Source organism: Zosterops lateralis, assembly GCF_965231275.1.
Source record: "Zosterops lateralis genome assembly, chromosome: 2".
NCBI lineage: Eukaryota > Metazoa > Chordata > Aves > Passeriformes > Zosteropidae > Zosterops > Zosterops lateralis.
The window spans coordinates 108425807-108450159 of record NC_139763.1 but is presented as its reverse complement, the minus strand read 5'-3'; the positions used below and the strand labels follow the sequence as shown (position 1 = coordinate 108450159).

The 24353-nt window shown below is 36.6% G+C and overlaps 1 protein-coding gene across 3 annotated transcripts in view; it reads left to right on the top strand.

Annotated features, from left to right (window-relative positions):
- The window catches only part of CADM2 (cell adhesion molecule 2), a 570185-nt gene that overhangs the window by 351167 nt on the left and 194665 nt on the right, over positions 1 to 24353 (top strand). The gene's annotated exons all lie outside the window — the stretch shown is intronic.

The window sequence follows — 24353 nt, the reverse complement described above, 5'->3', positions numbered from 1 at the left end:
CATCTCAGTGAGGTGACTGAGTTTGAGTTGGTACAGTGTTCCCCCTTTCCACATCTTCCCATCCCATTCACCCAAAGGGTTCCAAGCCTGGCTCCTCATTCCAGAGCAACCAGAGTTACATTGGATGAGGATGAGTGAGAAGCAGGACAAAGATGAAGCACGGGGTGTGCCCAGTGCTGGAAGTTTGTTTTTACACCCAACAGTGCAATTCCCCAATCTGCAAAGAAAATGAGCAGATTCATCTTGCATTGATTTCTGCAGTCAGGAGACTTTTCTGTCAAGTTCCAGCATATTCCCGGTGCTTAATCAATATCAGTGTTAAACTGCCACCCATAGCCATTGCCAGGGATATTTTTCTTTGCTTTTCTGACTTACTCACATAATGCCATGTGTGTCTTTAGTGGATTAAAAATTGGAAGAATACACGTGTGGATGTTTTTGATGAATAGGATCTTTAATAGAAATTTAATAACCTCAGACGTAAAATATTGATCTTGGTCTTATAAATTCCTCTAAAACTAAGTTTTTTGTTGGGTTTTTTTTTGTGTGTGTGTGTGTTTGGTTTGGGTTTTGGTTTTTTTTGTTGTTTTTGTTTTTTTGTTTTTTGTTTTTTTTTAGTTGCAATTACATAGGAAGACAAACACAATCTTACTACCTGTAATCTAACACGTGTCTTGATGCAGTACACATTTTGCAGCCCTGAAGGTCAGGAACTGGAATGTTATTTATTAGGGAGAGAGAACGTGTCAGGAAAGTGTATTTTTAGAGAGAAATGGAACAACAGGGAGAGAGAATTAATTTTCAATACCATAGACCTTGTGAAGTGGCCATAGAAATTAAGTACATTGATGAATTTTAGCACAAGCATTGACAGAAACATTAAGAAATACTTGAGTAGTCTGCATCACATACACTATGGAGGCATTTGATGAGCATAACCTCCTATAAAATTGGTAATAAAAGGCACTGTTAAGCAGTGCTGTGATCTGGGCTGGTGCTGGTCCTGATGTGGCATGAGGAGGGTCTCTGGGTGTACCTGAGGTGGTCTGGCTGGATCAAGTCAGCCTTTGAATATATACAGAATTTTACCATTACAGCAGGGGGGAGTAGGTAAACTTTGTTGGAGTTTGCTTGGGTGGTTTTTTGTTTGTTTGTTTGTTTGTTTGTTTTGTTGTTGTTGTTTTTGTTTTGGGGGTTTTTTGGGGGGGGTTTTTTGTTTGTTTTTTTGGGTTTTTGGGGTTTTTTTGGTTTTTTTACTTCACCGTGGAATGCAGCTGTTTCAGGCCTCTGTAGCTGTAGAGCTTTCCTGGCCAAGTCTTACCATCTTCCTAGCAGAATTCTCCATTACCAGTGCCCAAAATGGCTTGTTAGCACCCTTTTATACTTGGATACTCTGAGGAACAACTTGATAGTAAAGGCACTGCAAGACTGTTGAGTCTCTTGGGTCTTCAGATTGCCAAACTCTTGGGTTTGAGATGCCTCAGTGTTTGCTTGGTACCCTAAATCACCCTTAACATAAACTGCTTCTCAATTTTGTGTACAATGAATAAGCGATTTAAAAGTTCTAACCATGGAGAACATAGTTACAATCTAATGAAGCAAATACTGTTCTTATCTCTTTCTAATCTACTGGAACTGTGTATCATCTCTCTGATGACCTGTTTGTAATTCAAGAGAAAAGGCTGCTTCTTATAAAAATTTTTCATTTGCCACCAGATTAGGAAAAATTCCTTTTATACGCAACCCCACTTGAGGTTCTATGCCTATTCAAATCTTAATTCCACCAAGAATAATATCTCTAAATCCTAATATAATTCAGGAATGTTTTGTTTTTTTTTCCCTCCCCTAAGTGCTCACAAATCATGACAATTAGTAAATATTAGAAGAACTGTAATTTTATAGGGAGATAAAGTATTCTTTTTCCACTGTGATCAAAAGTCCTATTAGTGTTTCAGTGTACCCAATATGTAATTTATTAATAAAAAATAAAAATGGAGTTGAGAAGTGGAGAGTTGAAGATGAGTTCATTGCATGTATAATGGAGTTTTTCCAGGAAACTGATATTCTTGAGTTCCTCTTGCACCCTGTCCCAGTGTTCAGCTGCCCTCATGAAGAAAGTTTTCCATCTGCTGCAAGAGCAGCCCATGATAATGACATTTTCTGAGGTGAGGGTTGCCTGGAGTGGAGTGCCCAGCTCCTCTCTCACCCAAGGATTCCATGATAGCACTTGTGTAAAATTTATTGAAGAAAACCAGCCAACAGTGATGGTTCCAATGCTCCCAGCCCATGAGCAGCTTCCCTGTCCTGAGTGTGTTCCTGTGCCAGGCTTGGAGCTGGCAGCTCTGCACTCACACTTGGTGCAAGAGAGAAATAATGCTTAGATTTTAAAGGGGTTATAAAACCCGGGTGAAGATTAATGGATGACAGTGTTTTCTGATGAGCTACTACCACACTCTGCTGACTGCACAGTGATTATTTTTTTTACAGCCCTCACTGCCTTAGGAACAGCAAGACTGAAAATTCTAAGCTAGCCCCACTTTGCTGATCCACTTTTGTTTCCTGGTCCTTTTTTTTTCATTGGTGGTAAATTCATGTTACTTTTATCTGTATCTACAAACTGATAAGGTAAAAGATTATTCCTCTACCTACAAATTAGAAGAAGCTCCTCTTGCATTGTAACAGGAACTTCATCAGAGTCACAGAACAGTTTCAGTTGGGATAGACCTTGGGAGTACTTTGGTCTGATGCCTGGTCAAAACATTTTCAGTTATGCAGCTGGTTGTCAGAAATATATGAAATTAAACACTAAAAATAAATGTATGTATGTTTTTCTTCTACATTTGCCATAAAATTAATTTGCAATCCCTAGAATAAAATTAAATAACCAGCTGCTATGGCAGAAAATGTTTTGACCGAAGTCCTGAATTTCAGTCTGGTGAATGGAGTGAACAAAGCTCTGAATAAGGGTATGTGCTGAAAACTGTCTTTTATATAGATCTGTTAAAAATGCTGAAGGTCACTCTGAAGCACATATAAATAGGATAACTATTAATCTGTTAGATCTAAACCTATCATTATTGCCTTCAACAATAAGAGGGAGGTGGAATTTTTAGATTTTTTTGCTGTTACTGCAGATAACTGCTTTTAATTCTCAAGTTAAAAAATAGAAGGAATCGTTTCAGAAAAGCTATTGGTTTGGTTTTCTAATTTTTGTCGTGTTTTATAGTTGAGTTGAAAATTCCTCAGGAAGAAGGCAAGTTCCTATGGCTTTTTTGTTTGTTTGTTTGGTTTTGTTTGGTGGGGTTTGGGGGTTTTCTTTGGTTTTTTATTTATTTTTATTTTACTCTGAATGATGTAACTTACAGAGTACAGAAACTGCAGACAGAGTAACTCAGGCACATTGTGCTGATGTGGCTGCAGATGGCAACTTCTGAAAGCCTTGGGGACAGGGGAGAATATTGAATCTAACTAGAAATGCATTTACTCAGGCCCCTGTTACAGGGGTTCTACAAACTGTTTGTAGTCAGTGGTGCTGCTGTCACTTGTTTTGGAGAGCAGACAGTGCCAGAGGTTGAGGAAGCACATGGCCTTGCTCCCAGAGTGAGCATCTCTCTCTCTGCTGGCTGCTCTGTGCAGTAATTGGGAAGAAAACAGCAATGAGCCTGTTCTGAGCAGCCTCAGTGACACAGCCCAGTGGCACCTCAGGAGTAAGGGATTTGCAGCTTTGCCTCCTCAGTGATCAATGTCTTACCAGCACTGATGGGGGGAGAATCAATAATGCAGCCACCTGGATTTCAGGTGTGGAGCAGCTGCCAGTGGGCTGCAGCTCTTTGCAGGCTGTCCTTGGAATTATTGCATTGCAAAGTAAGAAAAATTCTCATCATGAAGTATGGCATGGACTTTACCTGCTTTATTGGCTTTTGCTGTTTCACTCACCTTTCCTTTAGGAATGGTGTTTGCCACTTCTGGGAAAGGGCTTCAATGTATACGTCTGGGGCTTCAAGCAATACTGTTAAACTGCTTTTCCTATTTTAATTTTAGTATGTATAATCATGAAAACAGGTGCCTAAAAGTGACCAGGATTTGACTTATTTATTTATGCAACTCAGAAATTCTCCGTTCTCCACTTGTTTATAACTAAGTATGAGATGCTGATAACTTTGTGAGTTTTTCTTGTCTTTGTGAGAGACTTACTGTGAAGTGTTATGAGATGTGATGTCTGGACTCATTTTTTCTGCTAAATACATGGACAATGAACAGTCAAATTTTGTACAATTTTATTACTTTACACGCGTCCTTCCACTTTACCTCCTTTTTGATGTTTCTTTCTGGATAAATGGCTTTTATTCATATTTTCTAAAGTTTTAGTTTCTTTAAGTGTTTTAGCACAGAGGACGATATTACAGAAATATTACAGCAGGAAATAATGCATAAATGTTACACTGCCAGTGCCCAAATATATTTTAAAAGATTGAAAACACAGACACTTCCATACTAAGTTAATCCATGGCTTTCTCTTGGCAGTGGCTAGCAGGTTAAAAGGTGGCCAAATAATACAGCTGATCTAAGAGTTTACATTTATGGGTTGAAGAAAATGCTATTAGTAATAGTTCATGCTGGACTTGGGGCAAAGGGCTTCTATTTTGTACCCTGAAGCATGAGATTTAATTACTCTTGCAATCATTGTCTTTGCTTAAAAAGCTGCCACTGTTGTTTATCATCAGAAAATTATCCAACCCTTTTAAAAAACAGCTTTAGTATTTGTCTTCATGAACTTTCACAGCAGTAACTCCATAAATTAATTAAACACTGCCTTGGAAATTGGCTCCTTTTTTGCAGTTGAAAGTTTAGCATGGTTTCATAAAAGCAGATTTTTCACACTCAGGGAATAAAGTTCATAAAAAATTGGATAGTTTAACTATGCCCTTCATTATTTTATTATACTTTTTTCACAGTTGATAAATTAATTGGCCAATTACATGCATTAAGTGGGCTTCATCCTCCCATACCCACCCAGCCCCTCACCTTCTTTTTTGGTCCAGTTCAGTCCAAATATTCAAAAAGTCTACAAATGACAGCAATCTTGTGATCTGTCTTAAGTTGCTGTATTACTGAGACCATATTTATGTTTTACTGATACCATATCATCTTTATAATCTGTCAAAAGTATGTTCTAGTAAAGCTAAAACTTGAAAGTTAACCTTCAATCAAATTCAGCAAATTCACTGAGTCAGTTAACATCATTTAAAACATCTCCTGTTTGTGGATGCTGAAAATTTCCAGTTGTGTGCTATTTTTGTTTGTTTTTCTCATGTTAGCATCAATTTCTATTTATGAGACAAGGTGTATGTGATATCTGAGAGCTATTTAGTGTTTCTGATATTAACTGTAATACATTTTATAAAATATTTCCAAATTAAAGATGTAGGGAGAGGTTAGTATGTGCTTTTGTGAGAGCGAATTACATCACAGTTATGGTTAAGTGGAATGAAGGAATTTAGGTGCTGATTAAATTCAAAAAGAGAACTGAAGCCACAACAGAAATGCAAAGAAATGGGTTTCAGCTTCATTAGTTCCTTCATTAAATTCTCCACATAGTTTGAAATGTACTGGCATAAAAGGGGAGGGGGAGTCACAAGTGCTTGGGGGTTGGACAGAGGAAAGGAACATTCACCCAGATTTATGGTCACTTAATTCAAAATGGTCCCAGTGTAAAAAGGCTTAATGTTAAAAAAAATGTGTGATGTCAAGATGATTATCTTCTGGTATTTAATGCTCCTTATTACTATTATACTTTTATGTCTTTAATGTCTTCTCTAGTGCTTTGAGTTTCATGTTTTTAAATTACCTGGGACTATTGTTAATATAGATTTTCATGGAATTTTGATGACTGTGCACTCAGCGTGGCACTTGGCTTGAAGGGGACCTACATCTGTCTGTCTTACATATAATTAAATGTGTATAAAAGCAAGTGCTTTTTAACCTTTCCCAAAATCTGGCATAGCAAAAAGTTTTCTGTGCTTGAATGAACTACACAGCTTTTAGAAACTTAATTCCCTGATAAAACTGAATGCCACTTCTCAATCACTGCATTCCTGGGTTTTAGGGTGGAACTATGAAATGGCACATGGCAGTTTTGGGGAGTAGAATCATGGCACTGACAGCCAGTGATCACCTTCCTGGAGGTTCCCTTTTTAACTTCCTGCTCTGTTTCTTAGCGATTCCATTTTTTTGTAAAATTTTTGTAAATTTTTGTAAAAATTTTGTAAAAAATTACATTTTTTTCTTCTACCAGCTTTGTGAGGTGGCTGTTTGCTGTGACAGCGCTGGTTGTCTGTTGATTCCCAGATCTTATTGTGTGAGTCACCACTTTGTCTGGGCAGCAAGTCTTTGAAGAAATTGGGTTTATTTGTAGTGAATATTCTGCCCTGATAACATTTCTCGGTTAATTTATTTTATCAGTCGTCTATAATGTGCGGTAATCATCCATCTTGGCCGCTAAGTATATAATAATATGTGCATGTGACTAGTGATAATTACAGCATTACAGGATGCTGAAAAATGCAATTTCACCTAGCCAAGGTTGATATCAGATTATGCCGGTTATTTTAGGGCTATTTCCTTTTTTCCATTTATTTCTCCTAAATCACTGTTATTTTTCTTTCAGTAATCTAATGATATAATTATTGCTTGATTCATACTAAAGTCATTCTATTGACTTACTAAAGTCAATAGAAATATCCCTGTCATATTCAGCAGGTATTAGGCTTTTTTAGCCTGAATTTGCTTCTTACATGCATACTTTCTTTTAAAATATTTTTTCATTGGTTCATGCTGGACAGGTCTCTTTTTTTTTTTTTTTCTTTCCTTCTTACCCTTTCTCTTTGAATGGCAGATTACAGTTTTGATTGAAAACATATAAAATCAATTGAAGGACTGGTTGTTTTCTTTTGCTTTGAAGACAAAAAGTAAGAGAAAACTTATGTCATTACTAGAATCATAGAAGGAAAACATATGTTAACTAAAATTGTTAGTTTTCACCAAATAGATGTATATAAATGCACATATTGATATATTCATTGTAGGGGGATTTGTTCATTGCCTCCAACAGATTTTCTGATCAACTGTCATTGAGATGTATTTTATCCGTATAGTTCCATATTTCAGCTTATATAGAGGAATACTTGGTAGTGAAAATATCTCGAGAACTGTTTGCCATATGATGAAATATGGAAGGTCATGAAATGTTGCCTCTGTACAAATGATATTTCTGTTCCTAGTTACAGTACTAGAAATGCAGAATTAAAAAAAAAAATTTGAATCTGATATGAATTTAACACTTGTATGTTTGCCATAAGTTGTTTTAGAGCCCAAATATTTATACTTGTGTTGCTTTCTGGTTGACAGCTTCTCACAGAACTGATACCAGCACTTTACCTTGAGTGACACTTTTTTCTCAGCATTCTTTTTGTTTCTTTGAAGGGAATCTAATTTGAAATTGCAGTTTTAAACAATATTCAGCTTAGAGTACTTGGTTCTCAGTGTTGCTTGGCAGACTGTGCTGACTATAAGAGCTGTTTTCTTTTTCTTCTTGAAAGCATTGTTGTGAACTGAAACTTGTCAAAATAATGGTTAAGCAAAGAAAATACCACGATAATCTCCCTTTTTTTGTATGTGTACTTCAGTTATGGGTTAAAGCAGAGAAGGAAGGTGGAATCAGCTAATGTTCGTGTAGGTTTCATAAATCCTACTTTGAAGCATCATCTTTCCCATGTTACTCTTTTCTTTCCTAGAGCTTCTTTTTTCCTTACTGGGAATCAGTACTAAAATACATGAGAATGCATTTTACTGTTAATGTGCACTCTGACAGTTTAACTAAGTATTTATGTGGTCTTGGTAGTGATATGAGGGGAGAAATTAGAAATATTTATCTTTCAGGGTGTCAAGTTGCTGTGTCTCTCTTGATCCATTCCCTGACTTCAGAACAATATTATCAAACTTGGTTTAGGTATTTAGTTTTTGTCAGTCTCTTTTTAGGCAGACCTGATGCACATATTTGGAACACCAGTGTTTGGTGTTCACCTTATTATTATTTGCCTGTTTTCAGAACATCCCTTACCAGTTGTACTGAGGTGATCATCAAAAACTAAACTGAATGGACAAAAGAATATTTCTGAAAGTATATTTTTAGCTGTAAAGATTCCTGGTTAACTAGAATGATGTAAGTCTGTGTTGTTTACCTGAACAACACTGTCTTATTCTCCTCCCTTAAAAAGCAAACAAAACTAGTCAAAAAACTTAAAACTGCTAATTTGTGGTGTATGCAGAACGAGGTATGGCACTACAGTATTTGCTTTGCCTGTTTTACTTTAATATGTAAAATTTGATCATGACTTTCACAACTTGAACAGTTTTATAGTACTTAATAAATTATTCAGTCATTCTGACTAAACTTGCAGTCAGCCACTCATTTTGCTTGGCCAGTGGTATTGGCTGTAATCTTTTGATAATCTGATCGTGTTCTTTCTATGCTTTCCCAATTACAGTCCTACATTTAAAATATAAAATAGTAAAAACAGTGAGAGAATTTGCTGACAGAAATCTTAAAGAATATGGCTAGAAGTATCAGAAGGTAGTACCTTTTCTGGCACTAAAGCATTTTTTTCATTCAAATGACATATTGGTCTTGTGATAAGACAGCTTTTGTTTTATTTTAAAAGTGATGAAGGAATGGGAAAGTTAGCTTTTGGCATGGTGGAAGCATAACAAAACATCTCTGAAACACAACTGGACAAAATAATGTTGTAAAAGTGCATTTCTTGACACTCTTGGAGCTCATCAATCCAAAGTATTGTTCTCCTTTATTTAAATAATTCTAACATACAGGTTCTTTGCCACTGTTTAGCTGTAAATCTAATAATATGATTGAAATTGCTCGATAATCTTCTGTCTGGAGCTTTTCTTCATTTCTGATTCATTGTGTCTATTATTAAACCCAGCTGTTGATGCTTTTGAACAAACTGATTTCTGAATTAACTCTGCATTGTGTTCTATAATAACGCCACTTCTGAATTATCATGGGCTGCTCCCAATTTACTTTTAGATAATTAAAGGCTGTCTTTATTTCTATCCAAGTTGCCTGTTTTATTTCCCAGAACACAAAGATGTGATTTCATTCATGCTGCTCTAGGGGGTCTGAAGTTGATAATCATTTTCCTACATCTGCCCCCATCGCTGTCATCTTCCAATATCTGATGCTCCAGCATTTTTCCTTGGCTTTACTCATTAGAATTCACAGAGTTGGTGCTGTGTTGTGCTGGTCTGCCACAAGCCATTCCCTATTGTTTCCCTGAGAAGTCTTAGAGGACCTGTGGAATAGTCTCATTCCTAGAGTATATTCAGTACATTCCTCTTTTTTTTATTACCTTTTGCTCACATAAATCTTCCTTTCAAAATTACTGTTACTTTAAAATCATGCATTACTGAAGTATTTCAATAAATTGTGTATTAAATAATTTAAGTATCACTGGGCTCTTTGTAGCATGTCTCATGTATGGTGCATATACTAGTTACTAAATTAAATTTAAGGACTTTAAATTAAGGACCTCAAGATAATATATTTTGAATAACTGATTCATGTGCTTCTTATATTTGCAAATAAAAATTATACTTTTTTCTTTAAAAAAAATCAGTAAAGCCAAATAAACAGAAAAAAAGCTCCAAACAGGATGGACTTCAAACAAAAATACTGACATGTTTCAATGTGAGGTCATACATAATATTTTGCTTCTTTCTTTCATCAAATCATGTCATTGTCAAATACAATAGGAAAATTCTTACAAAAATTTAGAAAAAAAAAGGAAAAAATGTAAAGGATTTCCACTAAACCCCCATGACAATTTGAAAGAATTATCTTGTTTATCCCCACTAAGGTTCATTTCAGGACACTCTAGGCTCTTAATAGTCTTTTTAAAATTAGTATTGACCTCAATTTATGAGAGTTGTATATATTTCCCCTTGGCAAGAGCAAGAATTTTAATCTGATCCTACAGCTTTTTCCCTTGCTGACGTAAAATTCTTCTCCATTTGCTAATTGAGATCTGTGAGGATTGGGGTTTTTTTTTTTCTTTTTTTTTATTCTTTTGAGGGACTCATGTGGTAGTTTTCAGTGTAGTAGCAAACCTGAGTGATAGACCTGGCAAACAGTGATCCTCACTTTACTAATCAATAGGATTAATGGAACAGGGTGAAAATTTGGTGTCCAGGGTGTCTCTATTTGCTTAAAAGTGTAGTGGCAACATCTTTCGTGTTCGTGTTGCCTTCACCGAGCAACTGCTTTTATCTACTTGATTTTGGAGATTGGGCTCAATGAACTCAGAGGTCTTTTCCAACCTATGTGGTTCTGTGATTTCACATAGCTGTATATGAGTAGGTTAAACCTTTGCACTACTTGCCAGTGGGTTTTCTGTTTACTTCCTTCCTTTTTATGTTGGACTTTCCTCTATTATCCCTCAAGAGGCAGCGCTGTTAGGATGCTATGTAAAAATCTCAGACAAGTGCTGAGGCCTGCTTAACAAAAACATGCCTCTTATTTATGATGTGTCAAATTACTGTTCTGAGAGTAGACCTTTTAGGTTGCATTCAGCCTTTAATTTGACTGAATTTAAATAGCATAAAATGCCTTTTAGTTGGAACTTGGCTTGCATATTACGTCTCTCATTTCAATGAGAAACATTCAGATGCAAATACGGTTTGTTTGGACTGAGTACAAATGCCACTATCATGACTGATGAAGGCTTTTGATCACACATCTACAAACTGAAACCTTAGAAAGGAAGAGGCTATTTGGACTGGCATCTGCAGTGCCATGAATTATTTAGTTCCCATTATTCATAAATCTCTTTGAAAAGAAGGCGTATGAGGTTTTTAAGGAGGAGTAGTCATAGTTGGGTTGCCAGTTTCTATTTATGCCGTGACTGACTGCGTGTGCAAACTTCTTCTAAACTGCAAGGATTATGCTAAATGGGGAAGGACTGAGTGGCCGAAATGATCAGGAATGGCCCTGAAAGGCTTCTTTAGTTTCCTGGGATAACAGTGGGGATGTTCTGTTGTTCCTGTCTGCTCTGGTGGGCTCCAAGAGGTGTGCAAGGCAAGAACATGGCTATAATATTTGGTGAGCTCTGCACTTAGTTGTTAAGAACCTGGTTGACTCTTGCAGGGCACTTGTTAACATCCAGAGTTTCCTCTGTACTCATTCACTGAACTACAAATGTCTTTGGGCTGTGCTTGACAGCCAGGCAAAAATAGCAACACCGCCCTCCTTTTTGCGTTCTTTCGCTCAGTGTCTTTTGTTGTGCAATGTTTCTGCTACTAACAGGTGGCCTTCCAAAATATTTCCTGCCTTTCCAGTGATGATCAAAGCTAAACACTGTATGTAAATACTCCTCTGCTCTAAAGGGAGTCTGCATGCTTGTAATTATGAAATAATGTTGTCTATAAGATGCACATTGGCAGCGATGTCAAGGAACGAGTTAGAAATACCCAATAGTGTCTTGGTTTTTTTGCCCTGCAGACTAGTTTGGTGTCTGAGAGAGTGAGGGATATGGAGGGTGTGTGTATATCCATTTTTGGGATTTGTTTGTTTATTTTTCAGTAGGATTTCAGACTTTATTACTGAGGAATACTTTAAGTAGTGATTTGCCTGGCATTTGTCCTTCCAGGGCGTTATAAAACTCACATTGGGAGTCAAAGTACTCTGAAGACTCAACATGCAGCTGCTGTGCAGTTCAGAATTGTACACAGTTCACAGAGCATCTCTTTACCATAACACATTCATTATTGTAGGAGTATTAAGAATAGTTTAGTTCCTAAGTTTTAGTTAAGAGGATTACCTGAAGAATCATATAGTTATCTGTAAATAATCACTCTGACTATACTTAGTCTTTAATTGCCTAAAATGGTATTTTTTATATATATATTATTCAAAAGTTTCTTGGAAGTATTCCATCTTCTTTCCACATTATCACTTTTCATTTTCAATTGACTGTACACATTTCTTTTTACCTGTCTTTTTAAAAAATATTTCTTGTTGGCTTTGAAGAACTGGGTGGGTTTTTTTTGGTCATCTAAAATTTTCAACTTAGCTTAGTAGATTAACTTGCCACCTGTCCTAGACTCAGTTTTTAAAGATCCTGTGCTACATACCAGCCAAAAAATCCTTTGGTCTTTTCTTTTTCATTCCACCAAAGCAGCAGAACCTGTAGAATGTTGTTTTTCTCCCTTCATTTGTTTCCAGCAGTCACTCAGCAGCTCTTGTTTGGTGCTGCATCTACAGTGGTCCATGGACCGTTATTGGTGTGTCTGTTTGCCAGTTGCTTGTGCCGACTGCATACCCTGCTAAAGATCTTCTCTAATAAGTGCTTATTTTGATGGCTCTCTGGCAAAACTGAGATGTTCATGAAATGTATCTGGTCTGGTTTTGAGCTGTGGCCAGTGTGTACTTCTGCTGTAAACACAGAGCAGTTCTTAAATGATTCTTGCCTGCAAACAATTTCAGTGCAGTGGCAGCATAATTCAAGAAGGAATAGAAATGTGTTTAGTGCTCAGAGCAAATCAAAATAGGGTTACAGAGATACCAAGAGGTATATTTTAAAATAAAGAAATAAATAGGGAAAGGTACCATGCAAAAAGCATCAGCTGCCTTTTGATAACAATCTTAGAGCTTCCAGTAGATGATTCAGTTGTAAGCAGAGGTAATATAAGAAGAGCCTCAGCTGTTTGTCTGACTGCATTGCTCCTTGCTCTGGATGATATGGCATTGGGGTTGTTTTTTTGGTGTTTGTGTTTTGGTGGTTGTTGTTCTTTTGGGGCTTTTTTAATTTCATGAAGGTGGCATAGGAGCTTATTTTTAAGTACAAGAATCCTTAAACCTTTGTGGGTTATCTGACCTGTGGACTGTGACCAGAAAGGAATGTATATGAGCATAATAGACCAAGGAAATTTCTATTTGTAATAATGTAGGATAGCACACACTTTATCAAAACCCAAACTTGCATGAGACATGAATATCACAGGTTGCTCCTGGATTGACTAAAATGGACAAGGACAATTATTTGAGGTGTTTTGCATGTATTGACCTGCAGATGTGAAAAGAAACAAAAGCTCAACTGCTTACAGCAGCTTATGCCCAGTCACAGTTACCTGATGACAAACAAATAAGTGCTTTGCTAAGTGTTTCCAAGGAGAATCTTTTCCTTTCTCTTTGTTCTGGAGACCTGACAAAACCAGAGGAGCTGGGGCAAGTTTGTGTGTATGCACATTTAGTATGACAATCTGATGGCTTTTTTGAGGGGATGGATGAATATCAAAGCTTTTCAAATATTTGTTTTAAGTTTTGAAATAACTGTGAAAGAGATCTGAGAGCAGAACTGAGTACTTGTATCTCTGTCTGACACAACTCTGCTTACAGCCTATTGCAGAGCTTAATTCTGCTATTCCAGAGTTGTCTTTATACATACTTAAAACATTCTGTTACCTTGGTAAAGTGAAATATAAAAAATTATATTTACTCTTCTTCATTAACTGAAATATTGATTTGCAAATGAAATTTTTCTGATGTTTTATGGAAACCCAGCTTATGATAAACTTGCATCGCTTGCAGAAGTTCCATGCCCAGGCTGTATTAAAATATGCATAAAGTTGGCATTTGGGGATGGGCAAATAGTCTTATCTCAATATTTTTAAGAGGACCCTTTAGGGCATGATTACATTCATCTCCTATTTTCACTGTCCTGTAATATATCATGTTATGTGTTTCCAGCTGCTAATGTGAATCAGCTACAGCTGGAATCCCAAACTCTTAGTGATGTTTAGATTATAAGATGCTTCTGCTGATCTCCATCGTGCCAGTCATAATGAGTATTGAGAACAAAATTACTATATTTATACCTTACTTTTCAGAAAGAAAATGGAGCTGCGTGCTTTTCAATATTTTCTGATTAGTATTGCATAATAAATGTTGTTGCATGTGATAATCTAGTCACAGTTTTAAAACTGAGGAAGGCAATAAAGTGAAAGTTGATAAACTTATACTGGGAAAGTTTAGATTATCTTTTAGCATACAAGAGGAATAATAAATCTTTAGGTTTGCAAAGAGATACGTTAAAGAAATATGCATTCTGTAATTTGAACTCCTGGAAGGTATGAGAAGGGTGAAGGAATTGCACCAGCCTCCTACATATAATGGTTAAGTTTCTATCAGCAAAACAATCAAATATTGAGAGAATAAAAGAAGGTTGGTCGCATGTTTGAATTCCATTTAGTTACATATGCACGGCTGCAGAGATTTTTAATGGTTATATACATAAGGAGAGAAAGGCTTATCTAGGAATCTGTGCATTCTGATTGTATCTGCAAAGGCCACTATCTGATATTTTAGGAATCTCCATGAGAAGAGTATGCAGAACTTATGTATAAAAAATAATATACACTACTATAAAATGCAAAGGCATAGCAATAAAGGGAAGCAAGGCAAAGACCAGAAAATCAGAAGCAAAGAAATTTATCTATGCCAGTGTATCCAGGTTTTTTTAAAACACATTTTTTAAAACTAAAAGAGCTCCCAAGATCCCATGTTTTGTGTCACCTGTTGGGCACTCTTCAAGTCTAAGCAGTAATGTCTTCCTGAATTCAGGAGCCTCAAATTCCCACCATGAATAATTTCAGGTGATGGTGGTGGTTTGTTTCTCCTTCAATGGCTTTTGGAAAATGCTGGTTTTCAAAAGGAGGGTGGGAAGGGTTCTGCATTGCAGCATGTGTGGGTCTCTTTGTTTGAATGGGTCTCTAGTCTGTGAGAGCCTAATAATTTGCATTATTTTCTGGAGGAAATGATCCTGCTAAGGCCTTCTGTCACACAGAGGAGCTTTTCCAGTCAGAGATTCAGAGCTGGCATTTAGGTGACCTAAATGATCAGTGATAATCCGTCAGTTTATCTAAAGGGAAAAAATGCAGTTGTTGTAATCATCGTCATCCTAAAATTAAAATAAAAAATTCTAAATGAAGGCAGTGTAAAAATAAGTAGTTTAAAAAAGCCCCAAAAACCTGGAAATCTGAATTATATGTTGGGTGTGTTGGGGAACAGGGCTGTGTGGTTGTTGTTGTTTGTTTCCTCATACTTTGTGGGGTGGGGGATGTTTATTTATGCTGCTTCTCTGATCATTTTTCACGGTCCATGATCATAAAAGATTTTAAGGCTGGAGTAAAAATGCAGATGGGTAAATGCGTCTATATGGCTGGTGATGTGTTAATTTTTTATTGAAGATGAGAGGACCTCCACGTTTGCTGGGAACTGCAGGTTACTGTATTTGGGAGAAAATCAATGCAATGTACTCTATGAATGTGACTTTAATCTTGTTGTTTTTTCTTGAATAGGATATTTAGTCATAAAATTTAAATACTCTCCTGTTTGTGTATCTGCAACCTTAGTTCATCCAATAGATGAAATGAGAACAAGACTGCCTCAAACCTTCCACTTTCCTTTTTCTTTCCTCTTATTTTTGGAAATAAAAGGTTAGGCTAGCTGGATATCTGGGGGAAATGCTTTTTCCCTTTTTTTATTTTTATTGAGCTATTGAAGTAATTGGACGGATGTGGTTTTCTCCAAAGACAAAAGACAAAACTCCAAATCGAATAATAAATCACATATAAGAGAAAAATAAAATAAAAGCTATATCAAATCTGTCTAAAAGTGTCTACAAAATTGAACAGTGTAGAGATGGCTGAGTGTGGAGAAAATATTGAACAACTTGTAGCCACCATTTATCAAAGAATGTAATTTAACAATTGTTGGCATACAAAAAGCAAGAAGTCAGAAAGATGTATCACAGAAAATAAAGCACAATACATTATTGATATTTGAGAGCAAGGGTATATTAGGGGTTTTGAAATTTGAATCTAGGTTTTTACATTCAGGCAATGATGTTTCAGCAGCACAGCTGTGGCAGGATTGCTTTTCTGATTTAAAAATGCCCTAAAAAACATCAGTCCTGTGAAATTTAGCTGCACCTGGCACAGTTTTCCTCCCCTTTCCGGATCTCTCATAGTGGGACTCCCCTGAGATCACTGACCTTGGGTTCTTGCTGCTCTGTGATCCCCTCCCTCACAGACCTTTCCCTGGTGGCCAACCCTTTTGTTTTACATATGCTCTGACCACAAGAGCCTTCAGAAAATACAATACTGTTCAACCTCGCTAGAGGAAATAGAGGAGATTTATTTCTCGGCCTTACCTAGAAATCTAGTAGCTCTGTCATGCCTTTCAACCTGACTTCTGAAAATATGGTCTTTCTTCCTACTTTGTTTTTCTTTCTTCACTGGTCTTTAAAAGTTTCCCTTAAGTTCCAAGAAGGTTACTGCTCTCAGTTTTCTGTAGCATGCCTCCCTGTCCAGAATAATTTTATAATTTTCCTAAGAAAGACAAGGCAGGAAAAGAAAAATGCCCTTATAATTTTTTTTTTTTTTTTTTTTTTTTTTTTTTTTTTTTTTTTTTTTTACAGATATCCCTGGGTATCTGTAAATATCAGAGGTCATTCCTTTTTATCCATTTACTGATTGGCTTCCTAATTTAGACAAAGAAAGTATGCCAGCCATGCACAACAAATTACAGATTTTAGGTTACATTGTGCCAAAAAATTTTAATGGCCAGTCCTAAAGCATTTTATTTGTATTACAGAAGTTTCAAATCAGTGTCCTGATATAGTAGTTTATACATATACTACTTTGAGGTGAGGTAGACTTACTGTCTCAAAGATTTTTTCTTTTGTCAGCAAGCAAGGAAATCTAAGTGGGAAAAAAGAGAATGTGTTATGTGAAATGTGGATAAATCAACTGACTTGCTGAAGATTTAAAGTAAAAGTGGATTCTTTGACTGTAATGTTGTTTGTTGAAACCTACAGTCTTTTGTCACTGACATCAGTGGCATAAAAAGCTGAGCTTTCCCATATCTGATGCTCCAACTAAAATCTCAGCTTCCCGCTACTAAATTTCAGTCTTGATGATGCTCATTCAAAACATTTGTCTATGCATGTCTTCTATGACTTTTCATGTAATAATAAGAGGTGGGTAAAATTTTTCAAACATAATGGATATAGGTTGAAAATTGTCTCCTCTTAACAGAGTGACAAGGAGAGTAAAGAGGGAAGAGAGGAAAATTCTTTCAGCTTTGAAAAAAGACAAACTTACCTCAATGGTAGCACTGAAAGAGAATTTTCCCTCATGCTAAGTATCAAAAAGATGGAAACAGCTGCAGCTAGTTGCCTTCTGCAGGCAGATTTATATTTTGAAAGACCATTTTTCAGCTAATTTGGCTGTTGTGCAGTTTGAACTTTATGAATTGACTTGTAATTGGACCATGCTGTCAATGGGAAAACCTACAAGTATTGAGCATGACATTTTTAAGAAGGTTACTGTCATCTAGTCCTCTATTAGTGGCTTTGCAGAGAGTTGTAATTGGCCTAACAAGCCTAGTAACCTGTCCTACTTCCAATTATAATGTACAACCTCATTTATATCTTTTCTTTATTTACTGATAGCTAATAATTCTCTGTCTAGTGCACATGCTTCAAAATAAAGCTGTCATTATGGAATGTGTGGGTTCTTTTGATATACATGCATATATGTCCCCATACACAAATTATATCACTTATATATGTGTATAAATGTGTTTATATGTATTCTGAAGAGTTCATGTACATATATTTTTAATATATTTATTTTTTTATATATATACACACGTATATATTTTTATTCTGTTTAATTAAGTACAAAGTCTCCTGTTGCTTTTAAATTTCAGGTGGGGACAGGGAGATAGCATTTTCTCCAGACCTTTGTTAAGTTTATGTGATTATTCTGGCTGGAAGTGATAATACATTCATGTAGATGTAATTCCCGGGACTGGAAAAGAAGGAGAAGAAAAAGAACAGCCTGATGAACTCAGTGCATTCATTATCAACTTAGATTTGCATGAAGAAGAAGCTGTTGGCTTCTTATAAAATTAGAATGGCATCATTAATTTTGTTTACTACACAAGCAATTTTTAGCGCGTGTGAGATTTACGGGCAGTTTGCAGGTGAACGCGTCTTGTTAAACAGCCCCGTGGAAAGAGCTCTGCAGAAGCGTCTGCACTCGTTGTGCCCCACCAAAGCAGAATTTCTGTGTTGTTTTCACTGCAAGGAGAATGTTGATAAGTCACAACGGTGAACCTGGAAGTAACGGAGAGATCAGTGATGACATTTTTTAAAAAAGGGGAAAAAAGAAGCAGCTAGGGAACTGATACTTTAATGCATTCATAAAGTTAAAAGTTTCAGGTTTTCAACAATTTCTTTCAACAACTGCTATGCACTTCTTGCTTGTTTTAGTAAAGGCTGACTGGTGAGACACCAGGCCAAAAAAAGAAAAAAAAACAATAAACCAACCAAACAAAGCTTTTAAATATGAACAAGAGGAGCAAAGACACCAGGAAAGGGTTTGGTCTTTCTCCTTTTCTTTCATGTGTTTTGGTCTCAAGCATAACTGCCTTTGAATTGTTAATGTAGTTTTGCCCTACAAGAAGGGCCAGCAGAAGAGGGATTGCATTTTTTTTTTTTTTTTTTTTTTTTTTTTTTTCGTTTTTTTGTTTTTTGTTTTCATGGAGGTGCTCTTGAATGAAGACCTTCTCAGAGTGTACTTGTGAATTTAGGGAGGTGTGGATAGCATCTTTTTGAGTAATTTAATTAATTCCATTAGCAGAGTTATTCCATTTTAATTGGGTTCTGAGTAATATTTTATTTCAACAACATTATCCCCGAGCCTCAGAAAACAATGCTTCTGTTTATTCTGGTGATAGAGTGGTTGTTAGTGGAATGTTTTAAACTACAGTCTTTGTTTTTGTTACCCTGTTGGGCATGAAGAACTACCAGCATGAAACTATTCAGGATGCTCAAGGAAGGCTGTAGTGTCTGTCCCTGTTTCTCTGAGTTTGAACATTGGTCACTGTTGGTTGAAATATCATCTGTTTTCCTTTTGGTCTGCACGCTCCATTAGGGTGCAAGAACAATCTGAAGATACAGGCTTCAATGAAGAAAAATAGTGATCACATAGCAGATTATAAATCATTGGGCTATCTGCAGATTAACTGGTGCTTCACAGAAGACTGATGTTTCAAGGAATAGGAGCAAGGGGATGACATAACATTAAGGTTCTTCAGAACGTAGTTTTGGCAAGGCAGATTGTGCTTTAAGTTTTAGAATTCACTAATGCGTGTGCATGTGTTCTCACCTGCTTGTGGCTAATGGTCCATGATTTTTCTACACTCCTCATCATACCTGTTTGTGTGTGTATTTCTGATGTGTTTTCCAGCTCCTTAACACAGGGTTTCTGACAGAATCATAGATCTGAACTCTCTCACAGCACAGCAGTGTCTCTAATAAATAGGCCAAATAATCTTAGAAATGGTGTTTGTTAGCCTTGAATCGATAGTGATGAAGTTTCTCTGTGTTCTTGCTTGCTCAAACTTCTGTCTAATCTATCTTTGTTCTCTTCTTCTTGTGCAATCTTTTCCTTGCTTCCAGTGGCTGCTACAAAGAACAAAGCTAGAGGTGAGTTTCTGCCTGCACCCTTCAAATTTGCATTGCATGGTTCTGCAGCCCACCCGTTTTCTCCCAAGGTTGTTTCTGCTTCTCCAAACAAAGGAAAATATCTTTAGGTCCTATGGTGTGATTAGTTCTTTACAATTTTTCTAAGTGCATTGTTTATCAATCAGCGCTGCTCATATGCTGTATTTTGTTAATTGCTTTAATTTGGGAAGTTTTTAGGAAAAAGATAAAACTGAGTTCTTTTGTAGTTAGATTTCTGACTTGCATTATAGTAATGTAGGGATATTGATGGCATTTTAATCGAAATGAAGATATTGCATAAAAATGCTCATAAATATGTAAATGTAATTTATATTTTTTATCTCTAGTCATAGTCATAAATATCTGAACAGAGAACAATGAACTCCTAAGTGTCTCCTAAGCATTCCCTGTCTTTTCACACTAGTATAAATGATCATCACTGTTCCTGATAGCATACCAATATATAGAAAAGCATACTATGATATCTGCAGAGATTTATGGCTTCAGAGCAGCAAGGTGATTGCCACAAATCAGTGTGACAAAGAAGTAAACCTTTCAGAACTAATCATGTAAGGTCAGCAGTGCTGTAAACCATTTCCTGAATTTCAACGAAGCAGTGATGTAGCAAATGTAACCTGAGGGGTGTATTTTTGACTTACAGATGCACATAAATCCATGCATACGTGTTTATATATACAGATGCATGTGAATTTATGTGTATGAACATGTATTTTCATAGAAAAGCATGAAAATATGTATTTTGCTATATAATTTTTATATTATTTCTGGTGGATGAATTTGAGTTGTCTGATAATCAAACATCAGATTTCAAAGCAAAAATCTATGCTAGTTTACATGTATTTTGGAAGTTAAGATTCACAACATTCGCAAAGTTCAATTCCATACATTGCTTAGCTTGAGGTTGTAGAGCAATAATAATAATCAAAGAAAACACAGCCAGTTGAGAATGTTTATGTATTAGAATAATTAAACCAATAATTAAAATACAGCGTAGGTTTGCATTTTTTTTTTTTGACCCTTGCATGGCTTTTTGTGAGATCTTTTTCTCAGAAACTTTGCATGCATTGGGTGACATGAATGAGGGGAGTGAACAAAGTCAAACTGATCTATTTGCCTATGCATGCTTTGATATTTGCTGTACTCCTTTCTGTACTGTTGTGTTCAATTGTGATGCTGTGTAACAGCCGCCAGGACTTTGAGACCTTCACGATTAACAAAAATAAAAACCCAAACCAAAACAACATCCACAGAAGCGACAAATAAACACAATCTCATCAGTATTCAGTGATTAGCTGATATTCCCATGTATTGCCATTCCAACAGAAGCTGCCCTGGAGGCACGAGAATTGTAGGATGAGTCAGAATTACTCATGGGTACCACTCATCTGTGAGCATTAGCACACCCTTATTTCAGGAGTGCACACGCATATTGACTGCACAGCTGAAACTCTACACACTGAACGAGGTTTGACAGACACGCTGTGATCTGCCTTATCTTTGGAGATCTCTTGCTCAGCTGCACGGTGCCTTCAAGAAGTCCTCAGCTTTTCCTTTGAAGCTGAACAGCCCTGTGTTGAAAGCACCCAAGGATTTCAGTCCTGCAATAGTTGTTTCTTTTACCAAAAGCGTAGGACCTATTTTATAATCTCCTGTGGTGGAAGACATGAAGTAGATGATGCCTTACTGCTTTTCTCATTACTCTTTCTAAGCAGTAAAGAAAGGTCTGTTCCTCCTTCTCAAGTCTAATACTTAACTGGCAAACAGTTCTCTGATGTTGCACTGGAAACATCAATTCACAACGGAGAGAATTCTCAGGAGGAGTTTCTCTTTTGGCACTTTATAATATGAAATCCAACAGTCCTTTATGTCTTTGCTCTTATGTATGGATCTTCATCTTTCCTTTCTGAAAGTCTGGAATTTCTGCTGCCATTTTCAGCAAGGCACAGCTGACCTCATGCCTGCCCCAAGATCTGACGGTTCCAGAGCACATTATTAAGTGATATTCTGTGGGATCATATGCCTTTTGTTTGTGCATTGTTGGCATGGGAAAGCTCCTGCTGGTCTCCACTTCCCTCCCCCTCCTTGTGGAATTGTCTGTAAGCTGAACACCAGAGCCTTTGCTCTCAAACATTGCATTCAATGCTATTTCCTGAAGTATTTGCTCAGTCTCTTTGTTGAGGACTGCTTGTATTAAGTGCTGTAAAGCAGCTGTTGAACTCTCTACTTTAGCCCTGCTTTGAGGCACTTAGAATCAATTTAGGTGGAAAGGTCATCTGGTCTGCAGGTCATTTGGACTGAGCTACCACGTAAGTAAAACCCACTTAAATCTGTTTGCTCACAGCCTTCCAGTCAAGTTGAAGTATCTCAAGGATTTCACAGATCCAGGGTAGAATTGCACTATGATTGCTTGATTTTACCATGGTTTTCTTTCTTAGACTTTTTATTACCTAGAAGAATCCACGTGAAGTTTTTTGTGGTGTCCAGAGAGGGTAAATATTTGGGTTTTTCACAGAAGAGCAGATTTTCCTTTGGACTCCGGGGCAAATGCTGCCACAGGATGCTTATGGGCAGGATACTTGGGACATGTCCAAGATGTCTAGTTCAGAAGGGTTTGAAAGGGTGGGGAGAGCAAAATAAAACATGAAAATGATTATTTTTGGCACTTAATTTCATGATGCAGAAATTGAAGATGCCACCTGAAAATCTCAGACTATCAGAGGGAGTTTTTTCAGTGCAAGAAAGGACCATTTCTTAACGCAGCAGATGAGATTTTTTTAATTTGATGTCTATAAATGAACATTTCTTCTAGCAGAGCACCTGTTTGACTGCTTGACCTCTTAAGAAGCACTATTGTGACAATTTTGGGACAATATTCTTGCAGATGTCTTCTGGCAGCAGTTAACAATGGTTTCCAGCCTCAATGGTCTTACCAGATCTGCTAATGATGCATCAGTTTTCAAGTGGAAGAGAGGGCCAAGTGTCTCTGCTCAAATGTAATTAGTTATGGAAGGGAGTTCTGTGCTCCTCATTTTCACTTCTTTGATACATTTGGTTCATCTGCTATTAAAAAGTTATTGCCAGAGCTGTCCCAAACCTGTAGTTAAACAATTGGTTTTTAACTTTTCAAAGTATAAATCGGAGTTCCTGTTATTTGGTTGTGGAGTTTGTTGGTTTTTTGTTTGTTTGAGGGCACTTTTTGTTGTCATCGTTACTTTTTTGGGAATACTGAGTATGACTATGGCAACTTCTTATAAAGAAAAAAAGAATATAAAGACCAACTTCTATTACAGGAGGGTAAAAGCAAGCCCTCCAGAAAGATCTCTTATCGTCTGCTTGTTGAGAAGTGCAACATTCCTTCCTGTTCCTAAGGCTCCTGTGGCCCACAGATTAGAAATGGTGACACTGCCAAGAAGATTCCTAAGTCCCCAAGAAGAGACCTTTTGCAGAGGGGAAGATGTGACTGGTTTAATATTGCAGGATTCATGCTATCTGATCTATAGAAAAACCCTATTGGATTGGTAGCTATTTCTGCCACACTTCTTTCCCCCATCTGAGCTGTGTATGAAGCTCTATTTTTTTTTTTTCCTCAGGGGAAATACCATTCATATCATAGTGCCACTGGTTCTCATAGCAAAGCACTGCTGTAGTACCCACACAATGCTATATTCTCTCTCAAAATCTGACAGAAGAGCTGTACTTCTGATGTTTCTAGGGGATGTCCTTGTAATGGGAAATACCTTCAAACTCTTTCTATTTTAGTGTTACAGTTTTAAGTACTGTAAGTGCCTTGAACTCTATCTCACTTGCCTCACAAATTGGATATAACAGGACTATGTGGCATGTTGGATATCCAGGGGATTTTTGAGTTGTATCTTTTTCTTGATTTTTCTTGCATCTGTATCCCAAACAAACTCCGTTTTTGAGAACCATGGAAAACTTTTTTTCTTGGAGTCATTTCTTCTACAAATGCAGAAGTGTATTGTTTCTGCCTTACTTTTTAAAAGAAGAGACTGATTCTCCTTCAGAAACATAAGATTAAATTTAGCTTTAACAATGCTACTTAAGGTTTACATCTCAGTCTGTAATATAAATCATCACAGGAGTTGATGCACTGTCTAAAAGCATCTTATCCAGGAGGCAAAGATCACTCTGGACTTTATTCACTTGATTTATTTTGTTTGTTCTCATTATGTCAATGAAATTGGTATCAGCTTATTTGAAGCTTAAGTCAGGAGGGATGGTGTGAGAGTGTTGTACCAACATACTCTGTTCTTGCCTGGATAGTTGTGCAATTACTCACATTATCTTTTAGTTAAGAATTGTTTTTTTTTTCTCAGCACTTTACCAGATCTTCCTAATTTTTCATTTTCTACCCAGACATCTCTTGATTTTCTTACAGCATATGATAGTTTATTGTCTATGTTCTACATAAGTATATTGGTAAAAATACAGGTAAAGAATAGATTTCATTCATAACAGAGTTTTGACTGAAAACCATACAAACGAGGAGAAAGTGTCTTGGCCAGAACTTGTCGACACAACTGCAAGACCTACATGTCTAAACCTACCAGTTTAAGTCCTCTCTTCAGTACATGTAATTAGCCAAGAATATTTCTCATTCAGAAAATTATCATAGAATTAAGTCAGTAATACAGCAGTTGTCCATATAAGGAGCAGGATGAAATA